Below are 22,091 nucleotides of genomic sequence, written 5' to 3'. Positions count from 1 at the left end.
ACAAGATTATTTACCCGCATTTAGATCAAAGTAAAATCTGAAGTCAACCACGTGTCAATAGGCACCAAAAGCACACAAAAATAGACAGTCGCTTTGGTTTCGAGTCCTCTCACAATTAACATGTGAAATCTCAATCCATTGTCAGTGGGGTTCTGACTTTAATGTTTGCACATGTGATAATTGTCCCAGACATACCTCCTTCTCCTTCTTCTTCTCTTCCTTCTCTTCCTTGGGAGCTGCTCCTCGTGTTTCAACCTTCTGTTTTGATTCCCTTTCAAGCTCTTGGAAAATATAATTTCCCTTCAGTGAAATCCATTTCTGCAACTTTAATATTAACCACACTTGAATGCTAAAACTGAGAGCAGGACTCCAATTTTGATTAAAGAAATAATGGATCTATTACTTGGTTGATTTGTCTCCTGTGCCTTGGAGCTGCTGCAATAATGCTTGCATAAGTGGTTAGTAATCTTAGGGTCAGCTGCAAAAATAGATTTGCTCCACCCATGAAATCTAAAATAGACCTTGAAGTTAACCAAGACTATCCTGACTATTCAAAATAATAATGAGAATAATCTTAAATCCAATTTTCTGCTGCTTTTTAATATCAAGCTGGACAGAGTACAGAAATTGAGGTTTCAATAATTAATCTAGATTTTGTAATATTTCAAATGATTTCAGCTTGTGATCAGTTTTCACAAGTCTAATCTTACAGCATTGCAATGTGAATAATTTGCATTGCACAGCATATTCTGTTGTTAGCAGAGATTTGAGACACAAGTCCTATTTTCTTATGAAATAGGAGACTACTTTGGCCATTGAAGTCTATGCCAGTTTTCAGACCAATCCCTTTCCTCAAATAATTTTCCTTGTAATATATACCGTAATCCCCTATCAATCCTCTTCGGATTCTATCACCCACCAAAACACTAGGGACATTTACAGCAGTTAATTCACTGATCAACCTGGACATACTTAGGATGTGCAAGGACACTCACTCAGTTAGGGAAGAATAGAGCGTCTAAACTCCACTCAGACAGCATCAGATTTTGGGACTGACTCCAGGTCACTGGAACTGAGAGATACCTGCTCTGTCAACTCTACCTGATGCTGAGAAACTGGAAACTGCTCAGGGTACAATAGATATGATCGATTTATAATCTTCCTCAACAACACTGGTATATGTATTGATTGTTTAATGTTATATTAGAATCAAAATCACATTTATTGTCACTGAAGTTTATGGTATTGTGACAACAACACAGTGCAGGCATAACAAATAACTACAAGTCGCAAAAAAAAAAATCTGTGCAAAAGAGAATAAACAAGATTTGAGCTATTCATGTATTTGACTGAATTGCTTTGTTAATACCGGCCAGCAATTTTCTTTTGCAAGTTTTGCTTCCTCAGATTTTTTTTTATGATACTGTAGCGGTGTGCTACAGGCAGCGCTAAAATTACGACGGAGTCGGTAACTGCAGTCAAAGGAAAAAACTTTATTCGAAATCCTCAGCCTCACTTTTAAGCCTCCCTCAACCTGCCCCCCGTGGCGCAGAGGCTCCAAAGCTCTGTGCTCGCAAACCCCTGTAGGCTATCTAATTGTGAGCCGGTTCGAATGTGCCAGGAAATGGGTCGCCACATAACCCCCCCCCCCCCAGAACCGGCGATACACCCCCCAATGTCCACAGTCTGGGCCAGAACCTGCTTGGGAGGTCGGCCTCTGCGCCGAGGTGCTGGAAACTCGGCCGGTTGTGCCAGGTCCACATGGGCCGGTTTGAGGCGGTCCACCGTGAAAACCTCCTCTTTCCCCCCAACGTCCAGCACGAACGTGGACCCGTTGTTCCGGAGCACCATAAACGGCCCCTCGTATGGCTGCTGCAGCGGTGGCCGATGCCCGCCCCTTCGTACAAACACAAACTTACAGTTCTGCAAGTCTTTGGGTACGCAGGTCGGGTTCCGCCCGAGCTGTGAAGTGGGTATGGGGGCCAGGTTACCGAGCTTCTCGCGTAGTCTGCCCAGGACTGCTGCAGGATCTTCCTCTTGCCCCTGTGGGGCTGGTAGGAACTCCCCGGGGATGACCAGGGGCACGCCGTATACCAACTCGGCCAACGAGGCGTGCAGGTCGTCTTTGGGTGCTGTGCGGATGCCGAGTAGGACCCAGGGAAGCTCATCCGCCCAGTTGGCTCCTCGCAGGTGGGCCATGAGGGCCGACTTCAGGTGACGGTGGAAACGCTCCACTAGCCCGTTCGACTGTGGGTGGTAGGCAGTTGTGTGGTGCAGCTGAGTCCCCAAAAGGCTGGCCATAGCTGACCACAGGCTGGAGGTGAACTGGGCGCCTCTGTCGGAGGTAATGTGGGCCGGTACACCAAAGCGAGATATCCAGGTGGTGATCAGGGCTCGGGCGCAAGATTCGGAGGTGGTGTCGGTGAGCGGGACCGCCTCTGGCCATCTTGTGAACCAGTCCACGATAGTCAGGAGGTAACGCGCTCCGCGTGACACTGGCAGGGGGCCCACGATATCCACATGAATGTGGTCGAAACACCGGTGGGCGGGATGGAACTGCTGCGGTGGGGCTTTGGTGTGCCGCTGCACCTTGGCCGTCTGGCAGTGCATGCACGTTTTGGCCCATTCACTTACCTGTTTGCGGAGTCCGTGCCAAACGAACCTGCTGGAAACCATCCGGACAGTGGTCCGGATGGAGGGATGTGCCAAGTTATGAATGGAGTCGAAAACACGGCGCCGCCAGGCTGTCGGGACGACGGGACGGGGCTGGCCGGTGGCGACGTCACAGAGTAGGGTCCTCTCACCCGGGCCTACGGGGAGGTCCTGGAGCTGCAAACCGGAGACTGCGGTTCTGTAACTCAGAATCTCCTCATCCGCCTGCTGCGCCTCTGCCAGTGCCTCAAAGTCTACCCCTTGGGAAAGGGCATGAACGGTAGGGCGAGAGAGCGCATCCGCCATGACATTGTCCTTACCCGAGACGTGCCGGACATCCGTCGTGTATTCAGAGATGTAGGACAGGTGGCGTTGCTGGCGGGACAACCAGGGGTCGGACGCTTTCGTAAACGCAAAGGTAAGCGGTTTGTGGTCCGTGAACGCGGTGAAGGGCCGACCTTCTAGGAAGTACCTGAAATGCCGGATTGCCAACAGTTCCCGGTAGAAAGCACTGTACTTGAGCTCAGGTGGCCGCAGGTGTTTGCTGAAAAATGCCAGGGGTTGCCAGCGACCTGCGATGAGTTGCTCCAGCACCCCACCGACTGCCGTGTTAGATGCGTCCACTGTGAGGGCGGTAGGGGCGTCCATTCTGGGATGTACTAGCATTGCGGCGTTCGCCAAAGCTTCCTTCGTTTGAACGAAAGCGGCAGCGGACTCCTCATCCCAGGTAATGTCCTTGCTCGGACCCAACATCAGGGCGAACAGGGGGTGCATGATCCGGGCAGCTGAAGGGAGGAAGCGGTGGTAGAAATTGACCATACCTACGAATTCCTGAAGGCCTTTGATCGTGGTGGGTCGGGGGAAGTGGCGGACCACATCTACCTTAGCGGGCAGAGGGGTTGCCCCGTCTTTAGTAATCCTGTGGCCCAGGAAGTCAATGGTATCGAGTCCGAACTGGCATTTGGCGGGGTTGATTGTAAGACCGTACTCACTCAGTCGGTTGCAAAGTTGACAGAGGTGGGACAGATGCTCCTGACGACTGCTGCTGGCTATGAGGATGTCGTCCAAATAGATGAACGCGAAGTCCAGGTCCCGTCCCACTGCTGGAACGTCCATTAACTGCTGGAACGTCTGTGCGGCATTCTTCAGGCCGAACGGCATGCGGAGGAACTCGAAAAGGCCAAACAGGGTGATGAGAGCTGTTTTGGGGACGTCGTCAGGATGCATCGGGATTTGATGGTACCCTTGGACGAGGTCTACCTTGGAGAAGATCCGTGCGCCGTGCAGGTTTGCTGCAAAGTCCTGAATGTGCGGCACAGGGTAGCGGTCCGGTGTGGTAGCCTCGTTCAGCCTACGGTAGTCGCCGCACGGTCTCCAGCCTCCCGTCGCTTTGGGCACCATGTGCAGGGGGGAGGCACAGGGGCTGTCGGACCGCCGGATGATCCCCAATTCCTCCATCCTCTGGAACTCCAGAGGAGCTTGTCCGGGGGAAGCCGCCGAGCGCGGGCGTGGAGGGGTGGTCCCTGGGTCGGGATGTGGTGCTGTACGCCGTGTCGGGGCATGGCCGCTGTGAACTGTGGTTCCAGAACCGATGGGAAATCCGCCAGGACCCTGGTGAAGTCGTCGTCGGACAGCATGATGGAGCCGAAGTGAGAGGCTGGCAACTGGGCTGCACCCAGGGAGAACGTCTGAAAGGTCTCGGCGTGTACCAGTCTCTTCCTGGGCAGGTCGACCAGTAGGCTGTGAGCCCGCAAAAAATCCGCACCCAGAAGCGGTTGGGCTACGGCGGCCAGTGTAAAGTCCCATGTGAACTGGCTGGAGCCAAACTGTAGCTGCACCTGACGGGTGCCATAGGTCCTTACTGTGCTGCCGTTCACGGCCCTCAGGGGGGACCTGGTGCCCTGCTGCGGGTGTCGTAACTCATCGGAGGTAAAACGCTGATCTAGGCACCAGTATTGACCAAAAACCGGCGTCCCGACCTTCTATCCCACACATACAGGAGGCTATCCTGATGGCCAGCCGCCGTAGCCATCAGCGGCGGCTGGCCCTGGCGTTTCCCGGGAACTTGCAGGGCGGGCGACAATGGCAGGCTTCTACGTCCCACTGCTGGTGGTAGAAGCACCAGTGTTCCTTGGGCCGGGGGTTGGCGGGCTCTGCGGCCGGGCCTGGACTGGTTTGCTGCTGGGAGCGTGGCTGGGAGATCTGTGCGATGGACGCCCCGCTCACCTTGTTGGTGTTCCACAGCAAGTCCGCCCGGGCTGCCACCTTCCGGGGGTCACTGAAATCCGCTTCGGACATTAGCAGGCATATGTCCTCGGGTAGCTGCTCCAGGAATGCCTGCTCAAACATGAGGGAGGGCTTGTGTCCTCCAGCCAGAGACAACATCTCATTCATTAAAGCCGATGGAGGTCTGTCGCCCAAGCCATCCAGGTGCAGTAAACGGGCAGCCCGCTCGCGCCGTGAGAGTCCGAAAGTCCTGAGGAGCAGGGCTTTGAATTCCGTGTACTTGCCGTCTGCCGGGGGCGACTGTACGAACTCCGCGACCTGGGCCGCTTTGTCCTGGTCGAGGGAGCTCACCACGTAGTAGTAGCGGGTGTCTTCTGAGGTGATCTGGCGAAAGCGGAATTGGGCTTCGGCTTGCTGGAACCATAGGTTCGGTCGCTGTGTCCAGAAACCCGGCAGTTTCAACGAAACCGCATGAACAGAGGCGGCGTCGGTCATTTCTGGTCCAAAAATCGTTTGGACCGTCGGGGTCACCAATTGTAGCGGTGTGCTACATGCAGCGCTAAAATTACGACACGGAGTCGGTAACTGCAGTCGAAGGAAAAAACTTTATTCGAAATCCTCAGCCTCACTTTTAAGCCTCTGTCAACCGGCCCCCCGTGGCGCAGAGGCTCCAAAGCTCTGTGCTCGCAAACCCCCGTAGGCTATCTAATTGTGAGCCGGTTTGGATGTGCCAGGAAATGGGTCGCCACAATACTCTGTTTGAAGCTGAATACAAATATAATTTCAGACAACTTGTATCATGTAGGAATTTGGAGAAATAAGAAATTAACTTTAATTGAATATAATGTGTTTCATTGCATAATGGTGCTGACGCTTTGCATTAGTTCAACTAAGCTAAAAATATGTTTCTGATGATTTTCATTTGTACTCATTGTCTCAGGCTCCTCGCTCTAGTATCCAACAATAATCAGCCAGCATTGATGGATTCCAGTTGCTCTGATACCATTTCTCCATGACTGCCATGTCCTGGTGAAACTTTTCACTGTGCTGGTCATTGACAGCGCCAGGATTTTCAGGGAAGATGTAGAAATGGGAATGTAGAAAATGAATCTTTAGTGACATTCTGCACTTAATGGTTTTGTGGAGGCCAAGTCCGTGTGTATATTTAAAGCAGAATTTGATAGATTCCTGATTGGTCGGGGCATCAAGGGATATGGCGAGAGGGCAGGTATGGGGTTGAATGGGATCCAGGATCAGCCATGATGAAATGGTGGAGTGGACCTGATGGGCTGAATGGCCTAATTCTGATCCTATGTCCTATGTCCTATGGTCTTATGGTCTTATGCTTGAAGCATGTTGTCAACCAGCTGCATGTAGTTTGGTGCTCTGTAATTGCCAAGAAACTTTTTCAGCACCATCCTTGAATGGCTTCCACGTGATTAAAATTCTTCAAATTGTCTGTTTTTGGCGACCTGTTGATTTGTGGACCAACAAAAATACCTTCCTTAACCTTGGTATCAATATTCAGACTTGAATTATGAATTGAAATAACAAATATGGGTGATTTCAAAGAATGGTGCGTGATAGGGAAATTTCATAGCAATTTTCATGATCAGCAGCCCAAAATCAATAAGATACACCCAAATGTATTCAAGAAACAAAATCTTTGTTGTCCAATGTAATGGAAAGTGGTTCCGCTGTCAGTGAGGATGTCGGATTGAAATTTTCTTTCTGGGCTAATTGACATGAGAGATAGCATTTGTCATCTCCACCTGGTATACTTTACAAATAGGGATCTCATTACAAGATTCACTGAAAAAATGGCCCCGATTTTCATGGACTGGCCCAAGTCTTTTTTTTTTTTTTTTTTTTCTTTCTTTTTTCTTTTTTCTTTTTTAGCCCAAGTTTATCCACAGAACTCTCAGATTTAAGTTTGACTTTTTCCTCTGTTTCAAAGAAACCAATTCAAACTTAATCAAACTCTCCAAAAGGGTGTCACTTTTCAATCCCTCAGTCTCCTCTGCATTAGTACAACAGCCAGTCCTGGAGATGGTATTCCATTTGTGGCTGAATCAGTTCCAAATAAATCCAGGACTTCCTCACTCAACACCACCCCCAGTGACTAGAGAACCCCACTTACGTTCTTTAAACACCTTGCCTTTCAGCCCAACTACATTTAAGGATCCGTTACAAATATTCCAAAATTCAAAGTTAAAGTAAAATTCCCTTCCTTGCTGCTCACTGCTTAACCATAGATCATGTTTTCTTCATCTTGTGTGTCTGCTCCAAATGCTTTACATCAGAATTTCCAAGTCCCATTTGCCCCCAAATAGTCCAGTTAACTTCACCTTTTTTAATCATTATAATGCCGATGTTGGAATCGCTAGCAAACATCTTTACCATGGACCTTACATTTGAGACCAAGTCAACACATAATAAAAAACAAGGGACCTGAAACTGAGTTTCAATCAACCACATTTAAATCTAATCAATTTCAACCCAACTCATGACTCACTTTTAAATCGCACAAGTTTTTACTTTTCTGTAAACCTGCCAGATGCAGTTTCAATTATTTCATCACCCAAAGTTCACACAGACTACACCAAATACACTACCTTCATCATCCTGTTACATTAACTCTTTAAAAAAAGCTTAAAACTAGTTAGACACCACCTTCCACTGAATTTATACCAAACTTCAATTTGCTTATGCTTCCCTAAACATTGTTTTTCATTATCCCACATTCTCCCCCATTAAGTGCATAAAAAAAACAAGGTGCACTGTGCTCTTAAAAGTCCTACCAAGAAAGTCAGAAAAATTATGCTAAGCTGATCACCTTTCACCAATTTTAATGTGAGCAATGTTTAAAAAATAAATGAAGCATCTTTGATGACCTGAGAATGTCTAAAAGGGCCTAAAACTTTGACAAGCTTCCACAGATGCGCAGTGTATCACAGCCTGGTATGGAAACAATCATTGCCCTTGAATAGGAAAGCCTACAAAAAGTAGTGGATATAACCCAGTAATAAAGCCCTCTTCATCACTGAGTACATCTGGAAGGAGCACTGTTGGAGGAAAGCAGCATCCATCATAAAAGCCCCCCAACTATCCAGGCTATGCTCTATTCTCACTGTTGCCATCAGGAAAGAAGTACAAGAGCCTTAGAACTCACACCACTAGGTTCAGGAATAGTTATTACCTCTGAATCATCAGGCTTTTGAACCAGACAGAAAACTTCACTTACCCCAACCCTTGTATGTTTCCACAACCCCCACAACCTCACTTTCAAAGACATTTCATCTCATATTTTTAATTATTTTATTTGTTTTTGTTTCTTTTTGTATTTGCACAGCGTTGTTTTTTGCACATCTTGTGATCATTGATTCTACTGTTTCTCTGTATTTACTGTGAATGTCCACAAGGAAATGAATCAAGGTAGAATAAGGCAACGTATGTATTTTGAAGAACAAGAGGTACGAAGTTTGCCAGAGTTTCACTCAAAGGAGATAAATAAGCCACTGGAAAGGTGGAGGAAGCTACGTATTCGTGGCAGGCACAAAAGACTGGGAAGCTCTAAGTTGGAATTGTATCTGCGGACTCAAACTATAAATCACCGAAGGGGTACTGATAACCGAAGGTAGCAAGGAAAAGTTTGGGGACCTCGGTGACAAAATGAAGGAGTCGTCCCAGAGGCTTTCCTACCACGTGACTTGAGCTTCCTCGATTTTATCGGCGACCACAAGACAATGGAAATAGCCCCCACCCCTGAAGATTGGTCCGTTTCCAACACACAGCAACAACGCGGGTGGTCTCGGTGCGGAGTCAACAGCGCTGACTTCGAGACTGGGGGAGGGAGGGAGCGGCAGAGTGGCTGGAGCTTGACATAGGCCTAGGCTAAGAAACAAGGCCTCACTACACGCACCTTCTCCTCCACGCAGTGCACCACGATTGACGGATACTTCCGACTGAGCCAGCGGAAAAACGCTGGGACTCCCATCTTCTTTCCCCCTCCCGATTTAAGTCAGGTCGCGGCCGCCGAACGCAGTAATGTCGGCCACAGATGGTGGGAGATATCGGCAACCGAGACCCAAATCCCTGCCGCGGCTTCAGTCGACGAGAAACGCCAGGAACTCTGGGGCGGCTGGTTTCAACCAATGGAGAAGCGAGAAATTCGTGCCGGACTGGCCCAAGTCATTAGCACTCTTCAGTCATTACATTGACATATGAGAGCTCCATCAAACTCAGTGATGAAGTATGTACAACCAGAAAGCCAATACTCTCACCCAGAAACCAACAACAAACCTCAAGCACATAGAGCCAGGGGCAAACACTATGAGGTGGAGGATGTCAAATTATAACTATGTGTTCCTTAGGGACCGTGCAACAATGGCTTGATAAATTGTTTCTTGGGTTGACATCTTTTGTTCTATGAGGTAGGATTGAGTAGAGAAAGAGTGTCTCAGTCTTAAGGAGTGCAGAAGAAAAAGGAACTTATTAGAAAAATACTAGATTCTGAATGGTTTTAACAGTAAGGGATGCGTGGAAGCATAGTGGTTAGCGTAATGCTGCTACAGCGCCAGCTGTAAGATTGGCTTTCAATTCCCTCACTGTCTGTAAGGAGTTTGCACGTTCTTGCCGTGATCGTGTGGGTCTCCTCCAGGTGATTTGGATTCCTCCCACATTGCAAAGACGTACGGGTTAGGGGTGGTGAATTGTGGGCATTGTATGTTGACTCTTACAGGCTGCCCAGCATAATAATTGATGAATTGATTTGATATAAATGACACATTTCACTTTATGTTTCGATGTACTGCACATATGAAAATTAAGCTCATCTTTAGGATGTTGAATGGCTATTCCCCTTTGCTACCAGTAGGGGGCAATATCTAAATATATTTAGGACTATGACAGGGAGGAATTCTCTCACCTATAGAGGAGTGCAAATCCTTGAAATTTTCCTCTCCAGAGGGTTGTGGATACTGTTACGAACCCCGTAACTGGGTCACTTACCAGCAAAGATAGAGAGGTCTGTTGAAGTCTGATGGTACTATTCTTAACAGTATTTATTGATAAAGATACACAAAAATAATATCACTGCAAACATACAGATAATATACGTCATCAATACTAAATCTAAAAGCGCGGGTATAATAATAATCAATAAGAAATAGCTCTATCGTTGTCTAGGGGATAATGTATTGTCCGATGGAAATATAAACGTCACTGTTAGTTCGTTCAAGCTGCAGTGTTTTGGTTTGAGAGAAAGACGGGTTAAACTTGCCCAGTCCTTTTATGAGGCCAATCCTTCGACAATCTTTGGGAGTTGGTTTCCCCGTTGTTAACTAAAAGCCGTTCTTCCATGGTAAAAGCCACCGGTTCCGGGGCAAGTGGAACCGAACGCACGTGGCCTCCTCCCAAGTTTTCACGTTTTATTGTTTTACAACATTCAATCACAGTGGATTTAATTTGGCTGTTTTGACATTGATCAACAGAAAAAGAATCTTTCGTGTCAAAGTAAAAATAGATCTCTACAAAAAAATAAAAAGAAAAAGAAGCAGTGAAGTAGTGTTCATGGGTTCAATGTCCATTCAGAAATCAGATGGCAAAGGGGAAGAAGCTGTTCCTGAATCACTGAGATTGTGCCTTTCGGCTCCTGTATGTCCTTCCTGATGGTAGCAATGAGAACAGAACATGACCTGCATGATGGGTGACGGACAGAGTCACACACACACACACACACACACACACACACACACACACACACACACACACACACACACACACACACACACACACACACACACACACACACACACACACACACACACACACACACACACACTACCTCTCCCTCCCCCTCTAGCTCTATTTCTCAATTAGAGAATGATGCACTTTGATCCCATGACACACTTCTGAAAAAGTTAAGGGGTTTATCTACAGTGCGCTGACCAATATTTATTCTGCAATGATCATCACAATATAGACCACATATTTTCTCTCATTTTGTTGTTTGTGGCCTTCTCCTGGGCATCAATCAGCTGCTTTACTCTTCCATAAAAGTGCTGTCTGCACTTTTGAAATCACATCGCTGGTTGTGAAGTGTTCAGTGCAAGGCACAATAGAAATGTCAATCGTTCTCCTAGAATTATCTTTTATGACAAAGTGTGTACAGCCCTCAAAATGTAAAGGTGTCAGTGTGTTGGAAGTAAGGGGATGTGCATGTGGGGTGATGTGCTGTTCCTTGTACTAGAAGGGGTCACACCTTGGAGTCTGTATATTCTTCGATATGATGAGGCAGGAGATCCTCTTCCCATGGGAGGGTAGGAGATGGTGTGATATCGTAGCAGTCAGCATGTCATTTTATGTCACCAGCAATCACCGGATGCTGCTCAATTCCCACAGCTGTCGGTAAGGAGTTTGCACGTTCTCCCTATGACCACATCAGTGCTGTACAGGTGCTTCCATCTGCTCCAATATTCCAAAGACATCTGGGTTAGGGTTAGCCATTTATAAGTTGTGAGCACGTTAAGATGGCAATGAAAGCATAGCAACACTTGTGGGCTGCTTCCAACATAATTCCTGCTGATTTGATTTGAAGTAAAATTATGCATTTTATTCTATTTTACCTTTTGATGTATACTGTTTTTAAAAAATATTTCAATAATATTGAGTAAGCTTTGTGTACTCAAGCTTGTTTGATTAAGCATTCTTGTTTGATTAAATAATTCATTACGGGTTATATGTAAAAATACATTAAGTGCATACATCATTGTGCTACCATTTGATATATGCATGCCTCACTTAAAGTAAACTAAAACTACATCTGTATTTTCAGACTCCTTGCATTTTCATTTGAATTAATTTAAAGTTTTGAAGTTACAAAACATAATATACACGTGGCAGATATAGATCATCTTTAGAAAAACCTTTACGTCCCTGAAGAGTTAGATTTGCATATTCGCTGTGAAGGCAAACGGCAGGACCTGCACGGACCACGAAAAGGGAATTCTGTTAAAGTGGATCACATGCGCAAAATGGAAAACCTTTGGTTTTCCAGCTACTTCAGTGAAACAAAAGGAAATCTGCTCCTCATTTGTGATGCTTTGAACTAGGTCTTAGAAGTTGTTCATCATTTAGCTAACACATTAGCTCAGTGGGTAAAAGCAAAATTCGAAAGCAAATCCTGCATTAGGACTTCCACCTTTAAATTTTTGCAGAACAGTAGCAACTTAAGAAAATGACTGTTTTTTTTTCTGTTTATTGTACTACATCCATACTGGATTTCTGGAAGTTTGCTAATAAATTTGCATTTGACTCCCTTAAGATGTAACTGGTCACTAATTAAACTGCAGTTATTTATCTGATGAAAGGTTATTGTTCTGAAACACCAACTCTTCTCCCCTGTCAATAGATACTTTTTGAACCTGCTGAATATTTTCAGGATTTTCTATTCTTAAGTCTAGTTTTTTTTATACCTGCAGCTTTTTTGTTTTTTGGGTCTTTGTTCACTCATCTCAAATGGCAGAAACAGAACAGCATTAAATCCAATTCTTAAGTGGCTTTGCATTCATCAGATAAAATTGGCAATAATACTTGGCAAACCTCTTCTGTTAAGTTACTTACTTTAAAAAGGCAAATGTTTTCCTTGTGTTGTTCACTTAACACCAGAGAGAGAAAAAAATATATTTGGAGTACAAGAACTGCAAGAGAAAACTTAAGAATGAAATTAGGAGGGCTAAAAGAAGGCATGAAGTTGCCTTAGCAGACAAGATGAAGGAGAATCCTAAGGGATTCTACAGAAACAGTATGTTAAGAGCAAAAGGATTGCAGGGTTCAAAATTGGTCCTCTGGAAGAACAGAATGGTAATCCATCCCTGGAGCTAAAATAGATGCATGAGATCTTAAATGAATTTTTTTGCATCTGTATTTACTCAGGAGACGGACATAGAGTCTATAGAAGTGAGGCAAAACGGCACCAACTTCATGGACCCTATACAGATAACAGAGGAGGAGGTGTTTGTTGTCTGGTGGTAAACTAGGGTGGATAAGTCCCCAGTGCCTGGCAAGGCATTCCCTTGGTTCCTGCAGGAGGGAGCTACAGAAATTTTGGGGCCCTAGCAGAGATGTTTAAATCAACCTTAGGGGTAGGTGATGTACCAGAGGATTGGATAATAGCTAATATTGTTGAAAGGCTCTAAAAATAAGCCAAGGAATTACAGGTCGGTGAGCCTGACATCAGTAAACAGAAAGTTATTGGAAGGTCCTCTAAGGGACCAGATAGTTGTGGACTGATTAAGGATAGTCAACATGGCTTCGTGCATGGTAGGTTATGTCTAACCAATTTTTTAGTTTTTTGAGGAAGTTACCAGGAAAGATGATGAAGGCAAGGCAGTGGATATTGCCTACATGGAGGCAAGGCATTTGACAAGATCCCACATGGGAGATTGGTCAAGGAGGTTCAGTCGCTCGGCATTCAAGGGGAAGTAGTAAATTAGATTAGACATTGGGTTTGTGGGAGAAACCAGAGAGTGGTAGTAGTTGGTTGCCTCTCTGACTGGAGGCCTGTGACTAGTGGAATGCCACAGGAATCGGTGCTGGGCCCTTTTTTGTTTGTCATCTATATCAATGATCTGGATGATAAAGTGGTTAATTGGATCAGCAAATTTGAAGATGACACCAAGACTGGTGGTGTAGTGAACAGTGAGTAAGGCTATCATGGCTTGCAGAGGGATCTGGACCAGCTGAAAAAATGGGCTGAAAAATGGCCAATGGAATCTAATGCAGACCAGTGTGAGATATTGCACTTCAGTAGGACCCACCAGGGTAAGTCTTACACAGTGAACAGTAGGGTATAGAGGAGTACAATAGAACAAGGGATCTGGGAACACGTCCATAATTCATTGTAAGTGCCATCATAGGTAGATAGGGTCGTAAAGAAAGCTTATGGGACATTGGTCTTCATAAATCAAAGTACGGAGTACAGGAGATGGGATGTTATGTTGAAATTGTATATGGCTTTAGTGAGGCCTAATTTGGCGTATTGTATGTGGTTTTGGTCACCTACTTACAGGAAAGATGTAAATAAGGTTGAAAAAGGACAGAGGAAATTTACAAGGATGTTGCTGGGGAGTAGGCGAATCGTGAGGAACGATTGAATAGGTTAGGGCTTTATTCTTTGGAATGTAGAAGATAGCGTGAAGATTTGATAGTTATCAAAATTATGAGGGGTTTAGATAGGGTAAATGCAACCAGGCGTTTTCCACCGAGGTTGTCTGAGATTACAACCAGAGGTCATGGTTTAAGCGTGAAAGGTGAAAGATTTAGGGGGACAATGAGGGGAAACCTTTTGACTTAGAGGTCATGAGATTGTGGAATGAACTGCCAGCGTAAGTGATGCGTGCAAGCTCAATTTCAATGTTTCAGGAAAATTTGGATAGGTACATGGATGGTAGTGGTATGATGGGTGCTGGTCCCAGGGCAGGTCGATGGGAATAGGCAGTTGAAATGGTTTAGCACAGACTAGAGGGGCTGAAGGACCTATTGCTGTGCTGTGCTTTTCTTTGACTATGATTCTATAGGGAACCGATGTCTTAAAACACAGGTAACCAATGAAAGCAGATTCAAAATCTTCAAGGTATAAAGACACATTTATTCACTAGCTTTTTGTATAATCAAGTTTTATTTCAACAATTCCACATTTGCAGGAAATTTTGCAGTTCACCTACACTTGAAATTAAATCAGGGCTACAAGTAAATGACAATCCTGATATCTTTGATACAATAATCATATTTAGTACTGATTTTCCGAGGCCCAAATGTAATAGTTTTATTATTCCTTAAAACTATCCTCCTGAATTGATTTCCAGATATGAATACTTACTTGGTTATATTCCCGCTGAAGAGCACATTTACTGCACAATAAACATTGTTCTCAAATAGAAATGTATAAACACTATCCACAGCAAACCAAAACAGTTTTAAAATACTTCCAAGCTCATTCCAGGCTTCAGAATAGAATTTTGCAAGCACCAAGAGGTCTCTTCACGATTCCCAATATTTGAAATACTTAACATTTTAGATGTCAGAATTCATGTAAAAGTATAACACTGGAAAAAAAATCCATGTATGTAGACGAAGAGATTTCATTCAGGAACCTTTGCTTATAAAGTTATACATCAGTACTGATGATTCCTTATCATAGATCAGAATGTACACTTCCAGCCTTAGGCCCCTCCATTGGTTTCATGAAGATTCCTTCCATCACTTTCCAAGAATTATATTGGTTTGAATACTGCATGCCATGAACTTCATGTTGGCCATTTATTGGATACAGGAGGTGGGATGTTATGTTGAGGTTGTGTAAGACATTGGTGGGGCCTAATTTGAAGTATCATACGCAGTTTTGGTCACCTAACTATAGGAAAGATGTAAATAATGTTTAAAGAGAAAATTTACAAGTATGTTGCCAGGTCTGGAGGATCTGGGTTATATGGAAAGACTGAAAAGATTAGGTTATTCCTTGGAACATAGAAGATTGAGAGGAGAGTTGATAGAGATACACAGAATTATGACGGGTATAGATAGGCTAAATGCAAGCAGGCTTTTTCCACTGAGGTTGGGTGGAACTACAACTAGAGGTTATGGGTTAAAAGCGAAAAGTGAAAGGTTTAAAGGGAATTTAAGGGAAACTTCACTCAAAAGTCGTGAGTATGAAATGAGCTGTCAGCACAAGTGGAGCATGTGAGCTTGATTTCGGCATTTAAGAGGAGTTTGGATAGTTACATGAACAGTAGGGGAATGGAGAGCTCAATGGGAGTAGGCAGTTGTAATGGTTTGGCACAGACTGAACAGGCCAAAGGGCTTATTTCTGTGCTATGCTTTTCTATGACCCTATGATTCTAACTGATGCAGAAGTTACAGTTCTATTGTACTGTCTGTTATTCTTCATTATTTCCTATCTCGTATGTCCTTATAATGTAGAAGGAGTCTGTTTGGCCCATTGAGGTTGCGCCAGCTTGTCCCTGTACCCAATACTTTCTTACTCTAACCCTAATGCATGCCCATTAACAACAGCCTCCATTTCCCTTATCATCAACACTACAACCAGGGAAATTTACAGGAGCTGATTCACTCAACAAGTATACATCTTTGGGGTGGGAGGAGAGAATCGGAGCGGGCTGTCAAAATCTGCTTGTAAACATGAGAAATTCTGCAAATGCTGGAAATCCAAATCAATATGCACAAAATGCTGGAGGAACTCAATGGATCAGGCAACATCTGTGGAAATGATAAACTGACAACGTTTTGGGCTGAGACTCTTCTGCAGGACTGGAAGGGAAGGGAGAAGACTTCAGGGTGAGGCACAGAAGGATAGCTGGAAAGTAGAAGGGAAAGCCAGCTGGACAGGAAATGTAAAGGGCTGGGGAGGCTGTGATCACTGGGAGAACATGCAAACTCCACACAAATAGCACTGAAAGTTAGAGTTGGATCTATGATACGACTTGTGTTGTTCTCCCTACAGTATTGGAAGCTGAGGGAAGAACTGATACTTTTTCTTAAATTATGAGAAGCATAGATAATGTAGATATTTCTTTCCCTAAAGTAGAAATGGCAAACACTAGAGGATATGCCTTGAAGTTATAAGGGGATTGTTTAAAGGTGATGTGAGGGGCAATATTTTTACGCAACGAGTGGTAATTGGTTATCAGGGTAGGCAGTTTGGTAAAGTTCAAGAGACTTCTAGATAGATGGATTAATATGAAGGGAATGGAGGGACTCCAAGTTCAGAATGTTCAAAATAAACTTATTATCAAAGTCTGATGGATATTTACTTCCTGGGCAGGGGCCACTTCGTTTTTTGCTAAGCTCAGCTTTCTAAATGCAGCAGCTGACACTTATAGAAATCAAGGTGTTGTTTTTGATTAAGTTACACTTTCAACCAATATTGGTTGTTTAGCTTCTTGTTGTAAAAGGGAGCCAGCCTTCAGTTCTTAATATACATGACAAACACTAATCAGTTTGAAGTCAAAAGGACAGCTTTGCAAACAATTACAGTTGCAAACAGTTGAAATCAACTGGACTGATTTCTCAAGAGTTGCCGTGTAAGATAATGGGTTATTGAACTGGGCATGGTTCAAACCAGTTAAGTTATTTAGTTCAAGAAAACTTGCTGACCAGATTGATAATACAATATCACTTAGCATGTCAAATGACTGATCTGTTATTGGAAAGTTTGTATGCTCAAAGAGTCAGCTTCACAACATTAATTGTGGAAATCTGGGAACTGTCTCACCAAGAAGCTTTTAGACTGTGTAAAAAGGATATCTGAAAAAATATCGTTTACATGTGAAGTCACACAACCGGCAGAAAAACAGTATAAATGTAGAGAGCAGTTTAGGCTTATTAGAATGGTTAAACAACATCAAGAAAAATGATAGGAAAATGGAGTGAAGAATCTATTCCTCTGCCTTTGATTTCTGTGTTGGATAATTCATTTCTCTACATCATTGGTATGTTATTTTAGCTTATAGGAATTGTACCTGTGGTTTGAAAAACCTTTATGCTTTAGAAATTGTAATTTGGAAATGCTATCAAGATAAAATCCTCCTTGAGTTTTAAATGCATTTTTAGAGTTTTGTCTGGATTGTCATATATCACTAAAAATAAGTGAACTGTGTTTAAACTACTTTCTTAGCTGGAGGTGTCACCTCCTTCATAAGGAGGGGAGGGACCTTGTTCAAATAATGGGTATTGGCAGCTAAACTCACCATGGAGAATAAAGAGTGAAGTGAACTAACTTTTGAAAAGTAGGTAGTTACAGCATTATCTCTCTTTGTTGAGAGTACTCATGGCTATTTATATCTGATAGGGCTTAAAGTCTTCATTTGAGTTTAGAACTTCATGGTAATCAAACCCAATATCATCACAAAAGTAGGTACTTGTCACTATACACTACCCTGAGAATCATTTTCTTGCAGGCATTCAGCTGGTGATATTAAAAGAACTAACAGTCTTGAGGGAGGGTGGCATGAATTACATTTTTTACACATTTACACTGTTTTTCTAGAGTTATGTTGATCCTCTGTGGAGTAACACAAAAATTCCAAGCAACAATACACAAAAGCATTCCTTACCGATTTAAAGACAATAACACAAAGTAACTGGAAACAAAATGGGAAAAAACTTTTCCCTAATCACAGCCCAGAATATTTGAAGGCAGACTGCTTTCTGTTAGCTTTTTCCCTTGTGAAATGTACAAACAAACTGTACTCAAGTGAACAAAATAACAAAAAAAAAAGATTTACCTTTCTGAATGCTGGATGATTCTCAAAAGATATTTCACCAGTTTTAAAAACACTTCCCTAGAGGAAAGTTCAATTTACAGTCTGTTGTCTATTTGAAGCTTCTATTCTCAGAGTTTTTCAGTTCTGCTACTTTGGACTTTGTCTCTCTTTTTATTTTGTTAACCTTTGAATAGTTGTCACAGTTGGACAGAGGGGTTGGTGGGGGGGAGGCAAGGAAATCTTGATAAATTAACTAATCCTACGTGTTCTGTAAAGTTTTCAAACCGAACTGCAGACTGTGTACCTGTGGAAATTTCCTAGCTAACCTGATTGTCAAAATGTATAATTCTGTGTCTAATTGATTTTGTTTTGTTACATAAACCTATAAGACTTACGAACAGAATTAGGCCATTGGCTAATCAAGTCTGCTCCACCATTCCATCATGACTGATTTAATTTCCCTCTCAACCCCATTCTCCTGACTTCTCCCTGTAACCTTTGATGGCCTTACTAATCAAGAACCTAACAACTTCTGCTTTAAATGTAACCAATGAATTGATTGCTGTAGATTCTGTAGCAATGAATTCCACATATTCACCCCCATCTGACCAAAGAAATTCCTCCTCATTTTTGTTCTAAAGGGATGCTCTTGTATTCTGAGGCTGTGCCATTTGGTCCTTGACTCTATCACTATTAGAAACATCCTCTCAACATCCACTCTATCTAGACCTTTCAATACTGAATAGGTTTCAATGGGATCCGACCTCAGTTTTTTAAACTCCAGTGAAAACAGGCCCAGAGCTATCATATTCTCCTCATTAATGCTTTTGTTCCCGGGATCATTCTCATAAACTTCCTCTAGATCATCTCCAATGCCAGAACATTCTTTCTTAGTTATGGTCCCAAAACTGTCTACAATACTCCAAATGTGGTCTGACCTTTGCTTATGAAACCTCAGCATTACATCCTTCCTTTAATATTCTAGTCTGCCTGCATTTGCCTTCCTTACTATCGACTCAGCCTACAAGTTAACCTTTAGGGAATCCTGAAGCAGGACTCCCAAGTCCCCTCTGAACTTCAGATTTCAGTCCCTGTTTAGAAACTAGTCTATGCTAGTCTTTCTATAAAAGTCTTTCTTATATAGTCTTTCTGTAAAAGTGCATGGCCATACATTTCCCTACACTGTGTTCCATCTGCCACTATTTTGCCCTTTTTCCTAATCTGTTCAAGTCCTTCAGCAGATTGTTTGCTTCCTCAACACTACCTGCCATTCCACCTACGTTTGCAAACATCTGCAAACTTGGCCACAAAGCACACAGTTCCATCATCCAGATCATTAATATATAACGTGAAAAGTAGCAGTCCCAACATTACTAGTCCCGGGCATAGTGACTATTTAATTTTGCACAGTTAACTTTCTGATGATTTTGCAGTCAATAGTTGGCCAGTTGAGCTGAATGGACTGGAAGCCAGGTGAGTTAGAAGTTCAATGCAGTATAAGACCATAGGACCATAAGGTACAGGAGCAGAATTAGGCTATTTGGCCCATTGAATCTGCTCCACTATTTCATCATGACTGATCCTATTTTCCTCTCAGCCCCTATCTCCTGCCTTCTCCCTGTATCCCTTCATGCCCTCACCAATCGAGAATCTATCAACCTCTGCCTTAAATATACATAAAGACGGTCGACACAGCTGCCTGTGGCAAAGAATTCCACAGATTTACCACTCCCCTTTATTCCTACTCTTTGTCTCCTGTCAATCAGCCATTGCTTTATCCATGCTAGAATCTTTCCTGTAATACCATAGGCTTGTAGCTTGTTAAGCAGTCTCGTGTGTGGCACCTTGACAAAGACCTTCTGAAAATCCAAGTACACAACATCAACTGATTCTCCTTTGTCTATCCTGCTTGTTATTTCCTCAAAGAATTTCAACAGATATGTCAGGCAAGAATTTCCCTTGAGGAAATCATGCTGACTACAGCCTATTTTATCATATGGTTGCAAATACCCTGAGACCTCATCCTTAACAATCAACCCCAACATCTTCCCAACCACTGAGATCAGACTAACTGGTCTAGAGTTTCTGCCTCTCTCCCTTCTTGAAAAGTGCAATGGTATTTGCAATTTTCCAGTCTTCTGGAACAATTCCAGAAGCTAGTAATCTTGACAGATCATTACTAATGCCTCCACAATCTCTTCAGTCACCTCTTTCAGAAGCTTGGGGGGTACACCATCTGGTCCAGGTGAATCATCTATCTTCAGATGTTTCAGCTTCCCAAGTATCTTCTCTCTATTCATGGTAACTTCACACACATCATGACCCCTGACACCTGGAACTTCCACCACACTGCTAGTGTCTTCCACAGTGTAGACTGATACAAAATATTTATTCAGTTCCTCCCCCATTACTACCTTTCCAGCATTGTTCTCCAGCGGTCCGATATCCACTCTCACCTCTCTTTTACACTTTGTGTCTGAAGAAACTTTGAGTATTCTCTTTAATATTACTGGCTAGCTTACTTTTGTATTCCATCTTCACCTTCTTAATGACTTTTTAGTTGCCTTCTGTTGGTTTTGAAAAGTTGCCCAATTCTCTAACTTCTCAGTATTTTTGCTCCATTATATCCCTCTCTTTGGCTTTTATGTTGGTTTTGACTTCTCTTTTTAACCACAGTTGTGTCATCTTGCCTTCAGAATACTTCCTCCTCTTTGGTATGTACTGTATATATGCTGTGCCTTCTGAATTGCTTCCAGAAATTGTGTTCTTTTCCAATCAATTCTGGCCAACTCCACTCTCATGCCTCTGTAACTTCCTTTACTGCACTGTAATACTGATACATCTGACTTTAGCTTCTCTTTCTCAAATTTCAGGGTGAATTTGATTATATTATGATTACCTCACACTAAAGGTTCTTTTATCTTAAGCTCTCTAATCAATTCTAGTTCATTGTACAACACCCAATCCAGAATAGCATATCCTTTAGTGGGCTCAGCCATCTTGTAGTCTCTTTAGAAATTCTCCCTCCTAGAATCCAGTACCAACCCAATTTTCCCAATCTACCTGCATATTGAAATCCCCCATGACAATTGCAACTTTGCCCTTTTGGCATGCCTTTTCTATCTCCAGTTGTCATTTGTAGAGCACATCTTTACTACTGTTTGGGGTCTGTATACAATTCCCATCAGGTTCTTCTTACCCTTGCAGTTCCTTAGCTATATCCACAATGATCCAGCACCTTCTGACCCTAACTCACCTCTTTCTAATGATTTGATTTCAATTTTTACCAACAGAGCAACTCTGTGTTCCTCCCTGTCCATTTGATACCATGTGTATCCTTGGACATGAAGCTCCCAGCTATAATCTTCATTTAGCTATGATTCAGTGACGTCCACAATATCATACAAGCCAATCTGCAACTGTGCTATAAGTTCATATACCTCATTCTGAATACTGCGCACATTCAAATATAACTCCTTCAGTCCTGTATTCACCCTTTTTGATTTTGTCCGCCTTTTATGCTGCAAACTCATCCTTTTAACTGCAATTTTGCCCTATCAACAGCATCTCCTCACTACACATTGCCTCTGTTTGTAAACCAGCTACCTCATCTTCAGCACTACCATCCGCCTTTCCTACGATACTTCTTGCATTGAAATATACACAGTTCAGTACACTAGTTGCACCATGCTCATCCTTTTGATTCCTAACTGTGTCTGAGGTCTTACGAACATTTGCCTCCACAACGTCTCCACTAACTGTTCTGGCACTCTGGTTCCCATCTCCCTGCAACTCCACTTTAAACCACACCTTGCAGCATTAACAAACCTTCCCCCTGGGATATTAGTCCTCCTCCAGTTTGGGTGCAAACCATCCCTTCTGTACAGATCCCACCTTCCCTGGAAGAGAGCCCAATGATCCAAAAATCTT

At 43.4% G+C, this 22,091-nt stretch overlaps 1 protein-coding gene across 3 annotated transcripts in view; it reads right to left on the bottom strand.

Annotated features, from left to right (window-relative positions):
• zgc:174895 (uncharacterized protein LOC100126024 homolog) overlaps positions 1-18,341 on the bottom strand; it is a 34,531-nt gene extending 16,190 nt beyond the window's left edge. The window contains exons 1-2 of one of the 3 annotated variants that reach the window (XM_059973291.1): positions 18,183-18,334; positions 196-324 (exon numbers count right to left, since the gene is read on the bottom strand). The gene's annotated coding sequence lies outside the window, so the exon portion shown is untranslated. Of the gene's footprint in view, positions 1-195; positions 325-18,182 lie in introns of all 3 variants that reach the window. The other 2 variants (XM_059973289.1, XM_059973290.1) reach the window with 2 other exon arrangements.
• Positions 18,342-22,091: the final 3,750 nt, after the last annotated feature.

Source organism: Hypanus sabinus, chromosome 6, assembly GCF_030144855.1.
Source record: "Hypanus sabinus isolate sHypSab1 chromosome 6, sHypSab1.hap1, whole genome shotgun sequence".
NCBI classification, from domain to species: Eukaryota; Metazoa; Chordata; class Chondrichthyes; order Myliobatiformes; family Dasyatidae; genus Hypanus; species Hypanus sabinus.
This window is presented reverse-complemented; position numbering and strand designations above follow the sequence as displayed.